Genomic DNA, 18,819 nt, shown 5'->3' with positions numbered 1-18,819 from the left:
TTTACAAACTATAATGTTAACTTTAAAAAGCATAAGAATTTGCAAATAGTGTCATCGAGAAAATATGTCAAAGTATTAGCAGTGGTTTCAGCTAGTTGGTAAAATTTTGAGTGATTCTTTTTTGTACTTTTTGTGTATTTATAATTTTCTATGGTGAATTTTCTCATATAATCAGAAAAAAAAAGGTATAGCGTTAAACAAAAAGAGGATTACCCTCAGAGAATTACACAGTACGAAATCTAGATATGTATGACTGGAGAAAGGGCAACAAAACTGCAGAGGTTATAGCAGTGGTCTGTTCACATGATTGAAGATGGAAAAAATGGGTCCAGATTCTGGAGAGATTTAGCAGTTAGAGCCGACTTAGTTTGGTAAGTCCTGGGATTGAAAGGCTTGATTGATTGATGGTAGTACAATTCACTGAAATGAGAACTTGGGAGAAACAGCTTAAGGGATGAAGATGATGCAGTTTGGTTGAGTCTGTGATATGGATGAAAATAAACAACTAAGACTAGGTCTGTCTAGTTATGAAGATTTGGGGGTCCTTGTCAGCATACACATTCATGTCCTGGCCATGAATGACATAATCCTTATGTACCAGGTGTTTAATCTAACAGATGAGTCTGTTTCCCTTCAGACACTTACTGGAAAACAATTTAAAAATCTAGTACTGAACTCTCTGACAAATAAATAAATAAAAATCTTAAAAAAAATAAAATGGAGGGGCCCCTGGGTGGCTCAGTTGGTAAGCGTCTGCCTTCAGCTCAGGTCGTGATCCCAGGGTCCTGGGATCGAGCCCTGCTTTGGGCTCCCTTCTCTGTGGGAAGTCTGCTTCTCCCTCTCCCACTCCGCCTGCCTGTGTTCCCTCTCTCACTGTGTCTCTCTGTCAAATAAATAAATAAAATCTTTAAAAAAAATGGGAAAAAGGGGGTGCCTGGGTGGCTCAGTCAGTTAAGTGTCTGCCTTCAGCTAAGGTCATGATCCCAGAGTCCTGGGATCAAGTCCTACATCGGACTCTTTGCTCAGTAGGGAGCCTGTTTCTCCCTCTGACTGCCACTCTCTCTCTCTCTCTCTTTCTGGGAAATAAATAAAAATCTATTAAAAAATGAAATGAAAAATCTGGTACTGTAGTTCCTGCTTACGGTAAAAAACTACATACAGTAGTATCAATAAATTTTTAGTGGCTTTCTTTAGGAATACAGGGAAACTAAGCCTATTAGCAACTTTGTAGTCAACTGTGTGTGTGTGTGTGTGTGTGTGTGTGTTTTAAATTTGGACAACCTGCAACTCATTTAGACCTTTGACTTGAGTACTTTAACTTGTATTTTTATGTATATCTGGAGTTTCCCTCTATTTGAGAGGTTGAAGTTTTTTTATTTGGATTTTTTTAAGAGGGAACTTAGATTTTATTCTAAAATTAACGTAATAATTTTTACAAATGTTTTTGAGTACATATCTAAACAGATTTTTAATGTTGATTCTTTCCATTTACATTTGTGCTACCAAACTCTCTTCCATCCAACCATCTAGGTTGGTTATTTTAGCTGATATGGTTTCTAATTAAGTCTTTGTGGTTGAGAGAGCTCCTTGTGGCATGTCTGCTTTAGCATTTAATTGCTCCATGGAATCCAAATTAAATTCTGTAGTATTCCATTTTGGTCTGCTGATGAAGCAAAGATCTTTTCAGCATGTCCTGAGAAATGTGGTGCTTGTGACAGCTCAAAGGACTAGCATCACAATTTTGAAAAAGTTAGGACTTTTTGATTTCTAACTTGACTATCACTTGAAAATAAAGTTTAAAGTGTTATCACAAAGTTCAGTGAGAGAATGTCAGCCACATAATAGTCTCTCAATAGGTATTTGAAGAATAAATTAAAAGCAAAATTGTTGGCCTTGATACTATAGTGCACCAATTATTTTGTTTTAGAAAGAACAAAATCTTGGGTGTTTTTTGGTTGAATACAAAGGAAAAGTACCAGGAAGCAATTGTGATAATTATCTGTTAGGGGTAGTATAAGGTGTTTTTGCATTGGGGGTGAGAGGATGGATTAAGAAACTTATAAGGTCCCTTCCAATTCCACATTATCTTATTTGACAGTTTTTGTTCTTAAGTCAGTGGAGAAGATGGTAATTTACACAAATACTTGAGTGTGTTAGTTCTTTACTGCAAATAATTCATATAATCCTAAGGCAGAGAGTGAGATCTAATTACTGAGACTTTTAAGTGTTAGTCACATCACATATCTTTAGAATGCTGTCCAGAGTTCTATCTGCTTGTCACTTGATTTCTTGGTGCCCTGATTCAATTGTATAGAATCAGAAGAGAATTTAGAGTTCTGATGGTTAAGAATGAACAGAATTAGGCATTAGATTGTCTGCCTCTGAAAGGGTATATGCTGCTAGCATTAATTTATCATCAGGTACTTACTACCTGCTTAAGGTGATGTTGAAACATAGAGTCTAAACAGACAACATAAGAGTCATGGTTGCAAAGATAATCGCAGGTTTACATCTAGGGAGTTCCAGTAAAACAAATTCTTAAACAGTCCTAATAAGTCATTAAGAGTTTCTAAATTAGGAACTTAGGTCAATGGGAGAGAAGTGAACTTCGTTGTGATGGCGATTTCTTTATTAAAATGTTTCATTCTGGGGGCTTGGGTGGCTCAATTGGTTAATTTATGTACCTGTGCATATTGAGTGTAATATGCTTTATTTCATTCAGCTTGTATATCCTCAAAAAGAAGGTTCATTGATGAAAAATTTAAAAATAAAAAAATCACACGGGTGCCTGGGTGGCTCAGTCATTTAAGCATCTGCCTTCAGCTCAGGTCATGATCCCAAGGTTCTACGATTGAGCCCCATGTGTATGACTCCCTGCTCAGCAGGAGTCTGCTTCTCCCTCTCCCTCTGCTCCTCCCCCTGCTTGTGCTCTCTCTCTCAAATAAATAAAACCTTAAAAAAAGAAACGTTGAATTCTGTTCTTGTAAAATTCAAATGAAGAATTTGCTTCTGGCAGTGTGACCAATTAGCTAGCATGAGTAACTCCCCTACTGGAAAACAGTTAAAAACTTGGATAAAATATGACCAAATGAGCTTTATAAATGCATTCCTAAAATAACACAGAAAGAACCCAAAGAAGTTTAAAAAAAAGTTGAAGGCAGGAAATCTAGAATCATTCATCATAGCTTTCCCACTGAAAGTTTCTACTGAAGCCATGATTTACTGCTTTAACCACTGCGTGGAGATGCAGGAAAAGTCTAGCACCTCCCATGCCCCCATGCTCCCATGCACAAAGCTGACATCCCAGAGCTATACCATCAGGGTAATGAATTTATTGCACAGAAGAAAACAATGAAGAAGATTGCCTCCTCTGTTCTTAGTATTAATAGGTAGAAGTGATGCCAACCTTGAAAATTTATAACTAGGAACTAGTCTTTATTGGGTTTCATTTATGTATGTTTTTGATGTTGTGATAAAATTACTAATTTCATTAAATTTTGACCCTTGAGTATCGAGTCTTTTTAATATTCTGTCTGACAAAATGGAAAGTATACAGGAAGCACTCAGACTGCATTGCAAAGGGAAAACTTATTTAAGAAAAAGCACTTGTGTGATTATTTGAGTTGTAAACCAATCACCCTTTTACCCTGGAACACTTTTTTCTTGAAAAAATGACTAGCTGGTTATGCACACTTGGGTATTAATTTGACAAACATTTTCTTGAAACTAACAAAGTGAGCCTGCTAATTAAAGGTAGGTGACTAAAATTATTTGTTCCCAATGATAAAATTCAGGCTTTCAAGTGAAAATTAGAATTTTGAAAAGCTTGTTTTCTCCATGTTAAGCTTATAGTTTCCCAATGTCTAAAGATTTTTCTGATGGAATAGGTAGTGATATAAGCAAATATGGTTACTTTGGTTTTATATAATGGGCTGTATCAACATTTAAAATACCTGCAAAATTCAGAGAATTAGTATTTTCCAAAGACCAAAGTGTATGAGATTACAAAATCATGCATGAGTAAAGAACCCATTCAACATGCATGATAGAGGATTGGATCTTAATTTAACAGAGTTTGAAAAGTTTATTGATATGATTTCAAATTCTGCATTACTGTTAACCTTTAAGAAAGTACCACTTGTGGAGTTTTGATATAATATCAAAGGGAACCCCAAATTATCTGAAAACATCATTAAAATACTCCTGTCTTTTCCAACTGTATATCGGTATGAGGCTGGATTTTCTTCATAAACTTCAACTAAAATAACATCTCACACAGATTGAATATGAAAGTAGATATGAGAATCTAGCTATCAAATTGATCATTAGTGATATTTTAGAGAGATATAACCACATTAAAGAGATTTGTAAGAATATAAAGAGTAACAGTCTTATTAAATTGTTTTGGGGGCCCGGGTGGCTCAGTTGGTTGAGCCTCCGACTCCTGATTTTGGCTCAGATCATGATCTTGGGGTTGGGCTCTGTGCTCAGCAGGGAGTCTGCTTGAGATTCCCTCTCTCCATCTCCCTCTGCTTCTCCCCCCACTCTTGTGTGTGTATGCTCTCTCTCTCTAATAAATAAATAAATCTTTAAAAAATTGTTTTGCATAGAGAGTATACAGAAAGCAACAGGTTTGGATGCGTTCACTAATGAATTCTACCAAACATTTAAGGAAGTATATCACTTCTCTACAATCTCGTTTGGAGGTTAGAAGCGGAGGAAATACTTCTCAACTCATTCTGTGAAGCCAACATTACTCTATACCAAAATCAAACAAAGACATTATATGAAAAGAAAACTACAGACCAATACCTCTTAATGAGATAGATGTAAAAATTCTCAACAAATTATTAGCAAATTGAATCCAAAAAAATATAATTATATACCACAACTAAATGGATTTATCTCAGACATGCAAGTCTGGTTCAGTATTTGAAAATTAATTAATGTAATCCACCACTAAAACAGACAAATCACCTGACTATATCAATAGATGAAGAAAAAGCATTTGACAAAATTCAACATCCATTAATGATAAAAAATCTCAGACAACTGGGAATAGTGGAGAACTTCTTCATCTTAATAAAGAACATCTACAAAATCCCAACAGCTAACATCATACTTTATGTTGAGAAACTCAAAGCTTTCGCACTAAAGCTTTCCCACTACAAGTCAAGGATGCCTCTTTCACTACTTCTCTATAGTGTACTGGAAGTCCTTGCTGATGAAATAAGACAAGAAAAGGAAATAAAAAGTATACAGATTGGAATGTAAGATATGAAACTGTTTTTGTTCACAGAATACATGATCATCTGTGTAGAAAGCAAAAGAATTAACAAAAATCCTCCTGGAACTAATAAGTGATTATAGCAAGGCGATAGGATACAAGGTTTATATATAAAAGTCAGTTGCTTTCCTATAGATATATATATATGTAGATATATATATATAAACAGTGAACAAGTGGTATTTGAAATTAAAAACACAATTTCATTTACATTAGCACCCCCAAAAAACAAAATACTTAGGTATAGATTTAACAAAATATGTACAAGATGTATATGAAGAATACTACAAAATTCTGATGAGCAAAATCAAAGAACTAAGTAAATGGAGAGATTCCATGTTCATGGATAGGAAGACTATTGTCAAGATGTCCGTTCTTTCCAACTTGATCTGTGGATTAAATGCAGTCCCAATGAAAATACCAACAAGGTATTATGTGGATATCAACAACCTGATTCTAAAGTTTGTATGGAAACGCAAAACTCAGAATAGCCAACACAATATTGAAGGAGAAGAACAAATTTGGAGGACTGACACTACCTGAATTCAAGACTTACTATAAAGCTACAGTAATCAATACTGTGTAATACTGATGAAAGAAGAGACATCACTGAAACAGAATAGAGAGCCTAGATATGGACTTCCATAAATCTTTGACAAAGGAGCAAAGACAATACAATGAAGCAAAGATAGTCTTTTCAACATATGATTCTGGAACAACTGGGCAACTGTATGCAAAAAAAAAAAAAATGCATGTAGACTGACATTTTACACCCTTCACAAAAATTAACTCAAAATGGGTCAGTGACCCATTGTAAAATGTAAAATGCAAAATGTAAAATGCAAAACTGTAAAACTACTGGAAGATAACACAGGAGAAAACCTAGATGACGTTGGGTATGGTGTTTTATTTTTATTTTATTTTTTTAAGATTTTATTAATTTATTTGACAGAGAGAGAGACAGAAAGGGAACACAAGCAGGGGGAGTGGGAGAGGGAGAAGCAGGCTTTCCGTGGAGCAGGGAGCCTGATGCGAGGCTTGATCCCAGGACCCTGGGGTCACGACCTGAGCCGAAGGCAGACGCTTAATGATTAGCCACCAGCGCGCCCCTGGGTATGGTGTTTTAGATACAAAATGAAACATATGATCCATGAAATAAATAATGGATAATTTCATTAAAATTAAAAACTTGCTTTGTGAAAGACAATGTCGAGAAGAAAAGAAGCAACAGACAGGGAGAAAATACTTACAAAAGACATATCTAGTAAAGGAATGCTATCTGCAGTATATGAAGGACAATACAAGAGCAAACAAGCCAATTAAAAAAATGGGACAGAAACTTTAAGAAACACCTTGCCAGAGAAGATGTAGAGATGGCAAATAGACATATGAAAAGATGCTCCACATCATGTCATCAGGGAAAAGCAAATTAAAACAACAATGAGATACTGCTTCACACCTGTTGAATGGTGAAAATCTGGAACACTGTCAACATCCAATACTGGTGAGGGTGTGGAGCAACAGGAACTTTCATACACTGCGGTGGGAACGCAAAATGGTACAGTTACTTTGGAAGACAGTTTGGTGTTTTCTTACAAAACTAAACATACTGTTTTCATACAATCCAGCAGTCATACTACTTCGTATTTACCCAAACAAAATGTGTACCTTTGTCCACACAAAAACCTGCTCATGGATGTTTTATAGCAGCTTTATTCATAATTTCCAAAACTTGGAAGCAACTAAGGAGTCCTTCAGGAGATGAATGGTAAACTGTGGTACATTCAGACAACGGAATATTAATCAGTATAAAGAAGTGGCCTATCAAACCATGAAAAGACATGGGGAAACCTTAATGCTTATTATTAAATGAAAGAGGCCAACCTGAAAAGTTCACATAATTGTATGATTCTAACTATATGATGTCCTGGAAAATGCAAAGTTATGGAGATAATAGATGACATTTTTGTTGTTGCCAGGGTGGGGAGTAGGGAAGATGACTAGGTGGAGCATAGGGGATGTTTAGGGCAGTGAAACATTCTGTTTGGTATTATAATGATGGATATATGTCATTATACATTTGTTCAAACACATAGAATATACACCACCACAAGTGAACCCTAAGGTAAGCTATGGATTTTGGGTGATTATGATATGTCACTGTAGGTTCATCCTTGGTAAACAATGTTACCATACTGGTGAATCATGTTAAAGAATGGGATAGGCTCTTTATGTGTGGGTGCTTAGTTTGTATGGGAAATCTCTGGACCTCTCTTGATTTTGTTGTATACCTAAAACTGCTCTAAATAATAAAGTCTTTAAAAACATATATTTATTCTTTGTAGAAATATGTTTAACATATGAATTTTATGTTTGAATAAAATATTTTCTAAATTTCTTATATTTAATTTTTAATAAAGCAAATATTGATATATATAACCCACATAAACAAAGGCTCTTTGTAGTTCTCAAGGCATTTAAAAGGGCCTTGAGGTAAAAACATTTGGGAACTGTTGACCTAAACTCTCCAGTGAATGACAGAGATCAGCAGACTGGATTAAAAAATTTTCTGGCTATATGCTATTTACAAGAGACAGTCCTAAAATAAAAGATTATGTCAAAAGGAGGAAAAAGGAGCCTGTGAAAAAATCTGTAAGCAACTTCTCAATTCTTTCACTTATTTATTCTTTGATTTGTGTCCTTTAGAAAATGTTCCATGACCTCACATTTGAAATTTCTACTGTTCTGCTTGTCCTTATCACATAATAAATTTAATGATTTGGTGCTATAGGTGATTTTGCAGAAAAATCCTGTCATAAAAGTGGACAGCAGTGTATGGATACCAACTAAATACTTTTTAAGAACCTATGGAACACGTATGAAAATTGATCATGAATTAAGCCATAAAGCTTTCTTCAGTACATTCTGAAGGATTGACATTAAATAGGTCATACTCTGTGACCCCAAATCAATTAAATAGTAATCAGTTACGTAAAGATAAGTAGAAAAACCCCTTGAGAAAAGTTTATAAACATGAGTCGAAGAACCTGTAATGAAAAATTAGAAAATATTTAACTATAGAATAACAAAATAATTCATAATAAAATGTAAGATATGGTTAAAGTAGTACTTAGAGAAATATATAATCTTAAATGCTTAGATCAGAAAAAAAGAAATGCTCAGAATTCAGGAATTAAATTATACCTGAGGAAAGTAGGAGGAAGGAAATAGTAAAGATGAGCAGAAACTATTGAAATAGAAAACATTCACTAGAAAGGATTAGCAAAGCCAAAAGTTATTGATTTGGAAAGCCCAAGGAAATGGACAGTTTATAGCAGGAATTATCTAGAAACAAAAGAGAGAAGACACAAATTGTACTGGGAGTGAAGAAATAGAGAAAACTATAGATTTTGTAGCGATTAAGATAATAAAAAGATATTTTAAAAAGTTTTATGTCATTAAATTTGAAATCTTGGATGAAATACAAATTCCAAGGGGGAAAATATTTATGTAAACTGACTTTGGGAGACACTAAACACCTAAATACTTCTGTAGTCATTAAAGAAATTATATCTGTAATTAGAAAACTTTCCCAAAAGAAAATAGGGTCAGATTACTTTGGTTTTTTTCTAGGAATGTAGAGTTGCTTTAACTTTTAAATTACCACTTTAATAGAGTAAGGGTTTAAAAAAAATCTAAAATTATCCCAAAATATTTTTAAATGATAAAATTTAACATCTATTTGTAGAAATAAAATTAGAAATAAAATTAGAACTTCAAAGTAATAAGAGAAAGGAACTTCCTTAATTTTATAAAGAGTAATATATTTAAAAGAATGAAAAAAAACACTACAGTAAACATACTTCAGGATGAAAAATCAGAAGCATTCCCTTTTAAGGTCAAGAATAGTACAGGAATGGTCCTCTTTACAATACCAAGTGAGAATCATCCTGAAGGTTAAAAAAGAGGAAAGAAAAGTTAAAAATTGGAAAAATGAAATGAATAGCTAGTTTTGTAGATGACATGATTATACAGAACCCCCAGAATAAATAAATATTATTAAAATTAATACAAGGGTATTAGGTTTTTTGTATTAAAAAAATGTGTTTACAGGGGCACCTGGGTGGCTCCGTCAGTTAAGCATCTGCCTTCAGTTCAGGTCATGATCCCAGAGTCTTGGGATCGAGTCCTGCCTTGGGCTCCTTGTTCAGCTGTGAGCCTGCTTCTCCCTCTGCCTGCCGCTCCCCCTGCTTGTATGTGTGCATATTCTCTCTCTCTCTCTCTGGCAAATAAATGTAATCTTTTTAAAAAAATTTTAAAAATCTGTTTACAAATTCAGTTGCTAGAAACTTAATTCAAAAATATAATTTTAAAAAACAATTTAGATTAAGAGAAACACTGAAATACCTAGGAATAAATCTAGCTATATATATATGACTTATGTGAAGAAAATGATAAAATGTTGAGAGACATTAAAGATTTAAGTAGGCATATAGAGGGAAATGTCCTGTTTTAGAGTATGGAATCTAATATTGTAAAGATGTCAATACAACCAAATTGATTTGTAGATTTAATGCGATTCCAATTAAAATCTCAACTGGACATTTCACAGAACTTTGAAACTATTTGGAAAAGCAACAGGTCACAAATAACCAAAGATACTCCTGAATAAGAAAATAAGGAGAAGAATTAAATCTAAGATAAAACATGATAGTTGAGGCAATATTGCCTTGTTGTGAGGTTGGAACAATTGGCTGGTGGTACAGAATTAGAGAGCACAGAAACAGACCTGTATCTGCAAACCAGAGTTTTGGTAGAGTGGGCATTGCAGATAGAGGAGAGGAGGGATATATGTGGAGTATTTAATAAATAGTGCTATGACAGTTAATTACCCATAATTTTTTTAAAGAATGAAATTGGGTCCCTATCTGAAAAATTACACAAAAATTCACTATAGGTGGCAATGACTCTTAAATATGTAAAGCAGAGGTTTGCAAGTTTTTAGTTTAAAAGCAATGTGGGAGAGTAGTCTTAGGACCTCAAGATTAGGAAGATTTTCTGAAACAAAATGTAAAAGCACAAACCATAAAGTAAAAGGTTGACTTCACATTAAAATTAAGAAATTGGGCTCATTCAAAAGATTTCATAGAAAATACAAGCCAAAAATTGGAAGATGTTTGTAACACATATAAATAACAATGGATTTAGTACCAGAATGCATATATAATTTGTCAGTAATCAAAAGATAACTAGTTATCTTTTGTGCTAGTTATCACAAACTCAAAATGGATTAAGGACCTAAGTGTGAGACCTGAAACCATAAAAATTCTAGAGGAGAGCACAGGCAGTAATTTCTCTGACACTGGTTGTAGCAACATCTTTCTAGATATGTTTCCTGAGGCAAGCGAAACAAAAGCAAAAACAGTTAGGACTACATAAAAATAAAAAGCTTTGCATAGCAAAGGGAACAACCAGCAAAACTGAAAGACAGCCTACTGACTGGGAGAAGATATTTGCAAATGACATATCTGATAAAGGGTTAATATCCAAAGTTTATAAGGAACTTATAACAACTCAGTACACATACACAAAAATAATCCAATTAAAAATGGGCAGAAGAGGGTGGTGGGAGGGATGGGGCGGCTGGGTGATAGACATTGGGGAGGGTATGTGCTATGGTAAGCACTGTGAATTGTGCAAGACTGTTGAATCACAGACCTGTACCTCTGAAACAAATGATACATTGTATTGTTAAAAAAAAAAAAAAGATAGCAGGAAGGGCAAAATGAAGGGGAGGAAATCAGAGGGGGAGAAGACCCATGAGAGACTATGGACTCTGGGAAACAAATTGAGGATTCTAGAGGGGAGGGGGTGGGGGGATGGTTTAGCCCGGTGATGGGTATTAAAGAGGGCATGTATTGAATGGAGTACCGGGTGTTATATGCAAACAATAAATCATGGAACACTACATCAAAAACTAATGATGTAATGTATGGTGATTAACATAACATAGTAAAATAAAAAAAATGGGCAGAAGAAAAAGAAAATTTTTTTAAATGGGCAGAAGACATGAACAGACATTTCTTCAAAGAAGACATCCAGATGGCCAACAGACACATAAAAAGACTCTCAATATCACTCATCATCAGGGAAATGCAAATCAAAACCCCAGTGAGATTATCACCTCACACTGTCAGAATGGCTAAAATCAAAAACACAAGACACAAGTGTTGGTGCGGTTGTGTAGAATGGGGAACACTCTTGCACAGTTGGTAGGAGTGCAAACTGGTGCAGTCACTGTGGAAGACTGTGGAGGTTCCTCAAAAAATAAAAAATAGAACCACCCTATGATCTAGTAATTAGCACTACTGGTATTTACCCAAAGAATACAAAAACACTAATTCAAAGGGATATATGCACCCCTATGTTTATTGCAGCATTATTTACAATAGACAAGTTAATGGAAGCAGCCCAGGTGTCCATCAATAGATGAATGGATAAAGAAGAGGTGTTATATATATATTTGGAATGGAATATTAATCAGCCATAAGAAAGAGTGAAGTCTTGCCATTTACAACAACGTGGATGGATCTAGAGGGTATAATACTAAGCAAAATAAGCCAGTCTGAGAAAGACAAATACCATATGACTTCACTTATGAGGAATTTCAAAAACAAAACAAATGAACAGAGGAAAAAAGGAGACAAACCAAAAAACAGACTTTTTTTTAAAAAAAGATTTTATTTGTCTGAGAGAGAGAGCATGGGGGCAGGGGAAGAAGGAGAAGCAGGCTCCCTGCTCAGCAGGTAGCCCTCGAGAGGCTCAATCCCAGGACCCTGGGATCATGACCTGAGCCCAAGGCAGACACTTAACCTACTGAGCCACCCAGGTGCCCCGAAACAGACTCTTAACTATAAAGAACAAACAGATGGTTATCATAGGTGAGGCGGGCAGGGGGATAGGTGAAATAAATGAAGGGAATTAAGAGTACACTTAATCTTGATGAGCACTGAGTAATATATGAAACTGTTGAATCACTATATTGTATACCTGAGACTAATATAACACTGTATGTTAACTACACCAGAATTTTAAAAGACCCCCAAAACCAGAAGAACATAATATCAGAATAAATGCAAGTTTTTTAGTTTCATGAAAAAAAGAAAAGATAAATAAATAACCAGCAGTAGGAAAAACTACAAAAGATTTCACAAAAGAGGAAACACATGGCTAATAAACTATGAAAAGATAATCAATGCCATTAATAATCATGGAAGTGCAATTAAGATGTAATGAGTAATATTTAATAATCTCAGATTGGCAAAATGAAAAAGAAAATACTAAGTGTTGGTAAATGTGGAACAAGGGAAACACTTAGGGAGTGTAAATTAATATAGCTACTTCGGATTACAATTTAACATTTTCTGGTTAAATTGAACATATACATATCCTATGACTAACAATTCCCATTCTAGAAATATGTCCTAGGTAAATTATTATATATGTGTACAAGATATAGATATAAGAATATTAATACTAGCTTTGTTAATAATTCCAAATAGATAAACCTGCAAACAACTGTGTCTATTGACAGTTAAAATAGATAGGTAGATTGTAGCATTTTCATATAATGGAATACTAGGAGCAGTGAAATTTAATGAATTGCAGCTGTACCTATAAGTATAGATGAATATCAAGAACTCGATGTTGAACATAAGAAACAAGTCACAAAACTGTTAATGTTATTTCATTGTGCAAAGTTAAGAAACAGGTAAAACTAGACAATATATTCTTTTTTGACTTTTTATTGTGATAAAAATATAACAAAATTTACCATTTTAACCACTTTTAAGTGTACAGTTCGGTGACATTAAGTACACTCATAATGTTGTAACCTTCACACTATCTGTTTTAAGAAGGTTTTCATCATCCAAAATAGAAATTCTGTACCTATTAAACAATAACTCTCTGTGTTCCCTTCCCCCACACCTGGTAATCTCTGTTCTACTTTCTGTCTTTATAAATTTGCCTGTTCTTATAAGTGGAATCATATAATATCTGACCTTTTTTGTCTGGCTTATTTCATTTAGCATGATGTCCTGAAGTTTCACCCATGAATTTCATTCTGTCTGCCTGTCAGAATTTCATTCCCTTTAAGGCTAATACTCTGTTGTACAGATATGCCACATCTTGTTTATTCATTCATCAGCAACATGTTCTTTAGGGATGCTACATAAGTAGTATTCTTTTTTGGAAAAGAGAGAAGGAGTAATCCAAAATTCAGATGCTAGTCACTTCTGGAGGAGGGAAGGGGAAGGAGGCAATTCAGGAGGGGACATGAGGATTTTAAGGTACTGGTAGTGTTCTGTTTCTTTAGCTAGATGGTGGTATAGAATGTTCATTTTATTGGTCATTAAATAATATTTAAATGTTTTTTACTTTAATATGTATAATGTATTTCACAATTTTAAAAAATCAAGTGATAATGTTAAGTTTAATTTTCAGTGTTATAAAAGATTTAATAATTAAAGTATTAGTGCATGATAGGGGCGCCTGGGTGGCTCAGTCGTTAAGCGTCTGCCTTCGGCTCAGGTCATGATCCCAGGGTCCTGGGATCGAGTCCCACATCGGGCTCTCTGCTCAGCGGGAAGCCTGCTTCTCCCTCTCCCACTCCCCCTGCTTGTGTTCCCTCTCTCACTGTCTCTCTCTCTCTGTCAAATAAATAAATAAAATCTTAAAAAAAAAAAATTACTATAAAAAAAAAGTATTAGTGCATGACACAATCTTTTTAGAACATTTTGTGTAATAAAACTCTGAAAAATCATAAAATCTAAGTAGTGCGCCCCCACCCCCCTGGTCCTCATATTTGGAAGATAGAGTTCAATTTCTAGCTTGTGGTTTATTTTATGTGACATTTTAATAGGTAGAGGAAGTCAGTCAAAAAAAATTTTTTTTAAAGATTTTTATTTATTTGACAGAGAGCACAAGCAGGGGGAGCGGCAGGCAGAGGGAGAATCAGACTCCCTGTTGAGCAGGGAGCTTGATGCAGGGCTAGATCCCAGGACCCTGAGATCATGACGTGAGCCGAAGGCAGATGCTTAACCGAAGGCAGATGCTTAACCAACTGAGCCACCCAGGTACCCTGTCAGTCAAATATTTTAATCAGAGAGGCATTATATTAGTTGTATTTATTTTGGGATCTGTAATAAATGAAACGTCTTACTATGAGCTCTTCTGTAAGAGGACCCTAACTTGAATAATTTGAACAAGAGATATTCTCTTAACTTCTTATAATATGAAAAAAAAAAGAAAACCCCATTTAACTAAATTGCTTGCTACCATTATGTTTTATATCATGTAGTTAGTTTTGGTTGAGGAATGGGGAAGTGGCAACATTGGCTACATGCTTTTTTGGTAAAATCTGTAATGTTTAAAAATATTTATAAAGAAGCCCTGAATCTCACAAAAATGTATTTATTTATTTTATAATCGGTTCATTCTTTACTAATAAAGTGATTATAATTCTTTTCTCTTTTATGCTATACAGTGAAAACATTTATTCACTTATTGCTTGTATTGTTATCACCTGAATAGCAATGAGGGCACATTAAAGTGGAGAATTTTTTTAGGTCTGGTAAGAATGTAGGGGTCCCAGGCATGCATTTTAGTAACATAATTGCATTACTTTAAAGTAAACATCCTGGGGGCACCAGGGTGGCTCAGTCGGTTGGGTGACTGACTTCGGCTCTGGTCATGATCCCGGGGTCCTGGGATTGAGTCCCACGTCGGGCTCCTTGTTCAGCGGGAGCCTGCTTCACCCTCTCCTTCTGCCTGCCACTCCCCCACTGCTTGTACTCTCTCTCTCTCTGTCAAACAAATAAATAAAATCTTTAAAAAAAACCCTAAACATCCTCACTGAGTTATGCTTATTTTATTTATAATTTCAAGATTGGTGATCCTGGATGTACTATTTATAATATTAATGTAATAAACCAGGTTAAATGGTCAAATATTAACAATAATACTATTTATTAAAGACCTAGTATTTGCTAAAAACCCTACAAGATATTTCAGTATATCATTGCAAGAATTTCTCTAGGACATATTTCTAGGATGGAAGTTATTACTGAGTTGTTAGATAATGCATGTGTTCCACTTTACAAAGTAATGTCAACTTACTTTCAAAAGTGGCTGTATCGGGGCGCCTGGGTGGCTGAGTCGTTAAGCGGCTGCCTTCGGCTCAGGTCACGATCCCGGGGTCCTGGATTCAAGCCCCTCATCAGGCTCCCTGCTCTGCGGGAAGGCTGCTTCTCCCTCTCCCACTCCCCCTGCTTGTGTTCCCCCTCTCGCTATGTCTTTCTCTGTCAAATAAATAAATAAAATCTTAAAAAAAAAAAAAAGTGGCTGTATCTGTTGAAGCTCCCTCCTGCAGTGTAAGAGAGTTTGCATTGTCCCTCTTTTTTATCAACACTTGGTATTGTCCAAACTTTAAAAATATTTGCCAAGATGACATTATGAAAATGAGGCTCAGATACATGAAGAAATAGGCGAAAGATTAACTAGTGAATAAATGCTGGTGTGATGTTCAAATGCTGGTTTGCCTGATTACAACTAGAATAGGCTGGATTTCAAAGAAATGGAAATATATAGGCTAAGTTTTTTTTTTTAAGATTTTATTTATTTATTTATTTGAGAGAGAGCGAGCGTGTGCACACGCACCACTTGGGGGAGGGGCAGAGAGGGAACACTGGGCTCGAACCCAGGGTCCTAGGATCATGACCTAAGCCAAAAGCAGACAGAAGCTTAAATGACTGAGCCACCCAGATGCCCCAGCTAAATCTTTTTTATTACAGAAGAGTACTTAGGAAAAATGAGAGTGAGATTTCTTAAGTAAAATGATTATATTATGTAAGAACTTCCTTAGGGGAGGTATTTCTGAAAGTGTGATTTTTTATTAACTGGATTAGAATCACCTGGTAGTAGTGGTGTGGGTGTGGGTGGGGTGGGATGGGAGTAGAGAAGGGAGGTACTTATTATTTTTAGAAATGCAGCAGATTCCTGAGCCCATCTCTGGTTTTACTAATTTAAGATCTCTGGGGGTGGGATCCAGTTATCTAGATTGTCTAAAGCTCTCCTAGTTTTTTGTTTTTTAGTAAACACTAAAATTTAAGAACTTCACCTTTAGGAGTTTTGAAGTAATTCCTCAAATACTGTCAGATTCACATACAAACATGTATAAACATAGGCCCAGAGACAGAAACTTAGTCTTACATATATGTGAACGCTCACTTCTTTTTGACTTTTGTCATCTTTCTTTCTCTCAGAGTTCCTTTACTATTTTTTTTCTTATTTCTGTCCTCTTGTCTACCTTGCATATGACATGAAATAACATTAGGACTCTGGCAGCACTAAGAGTAATTCTCTCTAAGCTCTTTCTGCCTGGCTGGCCCCTACTCCTTTCTGGAAGGATAATAGGATGCAAAAGACATGTTCATCTCGAAACTGCAATCACTTACTTCATTCCTCTTTATAGAACTGTTGGTAGCAATGATATCAATTTTGGTTGGGTAAAGATTTAAACTCGGTTATAAAAAGTGAAGATTCATGGAGCTGGGGTTAGAGCTGTGAAAGATCCTTATATTTTTCTCATTACTGTTCTTTTTAACTATCTTTTCTATGATACAGCTAATTTTAAAGAGGAAAACAATATGTGAGCTTGGTGAAGACTTACTAGAAATACCATTCAGACTTTTCCCAGCACAGACTCTAGCGAGATCCTGTGTTAGTAATAGGAGTGGATATTGTAGACTCAAAAGAGCTCTGTTCTGTTCACCTGTCTAGACCTTACAAAGGGCTATTTTCATTGTTGCTGAGCAAGTAAATACTTAATTAAGTGGTACAGCTAATTAAGTTTAGAATTCAGTAGGCATTATTTTCTGTTGTTTCAGAGACGCTGATTTACCAAAAACTTAAAACTTGAGTTCAGCGAAAAACCTTTTCTACACAGTTTTTTTTAATTATGTTATGTTAGTCACCATACAGTACATCATTAGTTTTTGATGTCGTGTTCCATGATTCATTGTTTGTCTATACAGTTTTTATCTAAAAAATGAATTTGAAGGGGGGCCTGGGTGGCTCAGATGCTTAAGGTCTGCTTTCAGCTCAGGTCGTGGGAGCCCCACGTTGGGCTCCTAGCTCAGCAGGGAGTCTGCTTCTCCCTCTGCCTTTCTCCCCTGCTCATGCTCTCTCTGTTTGTCTGTCTGTCTCTCTCTCAAATGAATAAATAAAATCTTTAAAAAATAAAAATAAAAAATGAATTTGAATGTTAATCATCAAAACTCTAGATTTTGTAGGAATTATCCTTAAATTGGGCTTTCAAAATGATGCTCATTTCCAAGTTATCTTAATTTTTATAGTTTATTTGCTTATAAAATTAAATAATTATTACTAAAGGATCAGTGTCATACTTTGTGAAACCAATTTGTTTAACAAAATCTGAAAATATGTGGTTGTTTGTATGTCATGCTTCCAAAACAGAGGCTTTAAATCCTATATTTTAAGTTGTTAGCTATTCTAAAGGTACAATAAGAGATTATTGTTCATATCAGTGTAATAAATTGATACTACCTGATCATACTTTTTCATTTTGCACATTGTCAGAACCTTGGACCTTAATCTTATTCTTTGATTGACAGTAGCGACCAGGGAAAGAACACTTGTATTGTTTGGGATAGTCACATCTGTGACTGTTGATTCAGTTGAGGGTATTTGCATATTCTTAAGTATTTCTTCTGAGAGGGCTTAAATCCTTCTCAAGTGCTTGGTGCATTTTTGAAATTCATTCATAAGGTATCTACATGCACTAATAGTTCTGTATAATATTGCTGTGCATAATCTGACAGATAAGACCACATTTTAAAACAAGGTATTCTTTAGGGATGCTACATTACATTTTTACTTGTCCTGCTGGCAGAAATGTCAATTTTTTCTAAAAGGCTGGTTTATGTTTTGATTAAATTAGTGATCTTTATTTTAGGCAGGTTTGTCAATCATAAGACAAATAAAGTAAAGATTTATTAAATAATAATTTAAAGGTTAATGGTAGTTTTTCCTGCCTTGGTTGGAAAATTGAATAATTTTATAGAAATCCATTGTAGAGCTTAAATGGACTTCTGATTAGTCTCCTTATTTTATACAGAAGGTTAGTGAGGCTCAAGTTTACTTACTCAAGGTCACACAGCTTGAAAATTAGGCCTTATTTTAGATCTGAACTCCCAGACCAGTAGATCCTAAGGAATGCTGGTATATGACTTCTGGTTTACATCAGTGATGGCATATGACCTCTCATTTACATTATTTACAAATTATCTTCATCTAAAATGTCCCCTTGCCATTAGAACACATAGTCAGGGATTATGTCTTAATCATCATCATATCTCTCCTGAATCAACAATGTGTCTTATACATAGTTAATGCCTAAGCATTATTTTGCTGTTTTGTTTTCGTTGTTCTCCTAGGCTATTATTCTGTAA

The 18,819-nt window shown here is 34.9% G+C and overlaps 1 protein-coding gene across 12 annotated transcripts in view; it reads left to right on the top strand.

Moving 5' to 3' along the window:
• EHBP1 (EH domain binding protein 1) overlaps positions 1-18,819 on the top strand; it is a 709,442-nt gene that overhangs the window by 475,552 nt on the left and 215,071 nt on the right. The gene's annotated exons all lie outside the window — the stretch shown is intronic.

The sequence above is a fragment of the Eumetopias jubatus genome, unplaced genomic scaffold (genome assembly GCF_037043125.1).
Source record: "Eumetopias jubatus isolate StellerSeaLion01/CBP00866 unplaced genomic scaffold, mEumJub1_p1.0 scaffold_9, whole genome shotgun sequence".
NCBI classification, from domain to species: Eukaryota; Metazoa; Chordata; class Mammalia; order Carnivora; family Otariidae; genus Eumetopias; species Eumetopias jubatus.
This window is presented reverse-complemented; position numbering and strand designations above follow the sequence as displayed.